Source organism: Arachis hypogaea, chromosome 2 (assembly GCF_003086295.3).
Source record: "Arachis hypogaea cultivar Tifrunner chromosome 2, arahy.Tifrunner.gnm2.J5K5, whole genome shotgun sequence".
Taxonomy (NCBI): domain Eukaryota; kingdom Viridiplantae; phylum Streptophyta; class Magnoliopsida; order Fabales; family Fabaceae; genus Arachis; species Arachis hypogaea.
Window position 1 is genome coordinate 35,408,489 of NC_092037.1, and position 1,536 is coordinate 35,410,024.

Sequence of the window (1,536 nt, forward strand, 5' to 3'; positions counted from 1 at the left end):
CTTACCTGTGTCACATATCCTCAGAAAGATGGCTAGGTGCTGATTTAGATCTTCCAAGGGACCTCCTCCATAAAAATAGTTATTCAGCACCAGTGTAATGAGTTGTTAGCATGAACATTTGGAGTGAGTATGCTACTCCCACAGTTTCTTGCATTGGGGAAGGTATAGGAGGCTAGAACTCTCCTTTGAGGTTGGCCATTGTTAGCTACTTCGTCTGGTTGATTAGGGGCATTCCCTTTTATTTCTTGGTCTTCTTCTTCCGAGTCTTCTTCTCCAACAACTCCCTTCCCTCTTACTTCTCTTCTCAATCTCAGAAATGTTTTCTCTGGTTTAGAATCAAAGGAGGTGGATTCATTTCTTTTTCCTCCTGGCATAAAACACACACAAAATGAGAAACCAAAAATAATTCACTCTACAGCTAGAATGAGGTTAAGGTTAGCTTAAACAAAAACTCAAACAGTTAGTGTGCTTGATAAAAAACAAAGAAAAAAAATTCTTAATCTAGATTATCACCCTACTTAATAATTGTCAATCTATATCAATCCCTGTCAACGACACCAAAAACTTGATGAGGGAAAGACAATTCTATACAAACTCACCGACAAGTATACCGGGTCGCATCAAGTAGTAGTAACTCACAAGAGTAAGGTCAATCCCAAAGAGATTGATGGATTGAGCAATTTTAGTATGATGATAAATTTAGTTAAGTGAATATTTGATAGATTGAGTGAAATTTGATTAACAGAAGTAAAATTGCAAGTGAACTAGAGTGCAGAATGAAAATTGAAAGAATCTTAAAGTGCAGAAGAAGTAAATTGTAGAAACTTAAAGTACAAGAAAGTAAATGAGCTGAAACTTAAATTGCGAGAAAGGTAAATGACTGAAACATAAAGTGCAAGAAATTTAAAATGCTGAATCTAAAGTGCCAGGGAACTTAAATTGCTTAAAGAATAAAAGGATTTGGGTACTGGGATTCAGAACAAGACTGGAATTGTAAATTGTAGTAAAACAGAGAATTGTGAGATGAAGAGATTCATATTAGGATCTCATTTGCAAAACAGAAATGGAAAATTGCAGAAGAATCAAAACAGCAAGAAGACTTAGATCAACTCTGAAATCCTAAAGATAAATTGACAATTTCAGTGAAGTAACAAAATCAGAAAAAAGAAATTGCAGAAGAGAGAAAATGAAACAGAAAAGAAAAGAATACCCAGATCTGATCTCAATTCTCAAACTCTCAAAAGGAAAAATTAAAAGAGAAAAATAAAAAAAGGTAAACTTAGATCTAATTTCCGACTCTAAAATTCTAAAAGGAAAATTAAAAGAGAGCAAAAAAGGTCATTCTCAAATCAAATTTGTTCCTATTTATACATTTTCTATTTCCCTCATCAAGCAATTAGAGTGGGCTTTTTGGCCTATGAAGAATTGGATCAAAATGACACTTGTTTGAAGTGGGTCAGGATGCATGCTTCCAGTGGAGCGTTCAGTTCACACAATGAGCACAGTGCTTACTCACTATGTGTGCTTCTCACATGC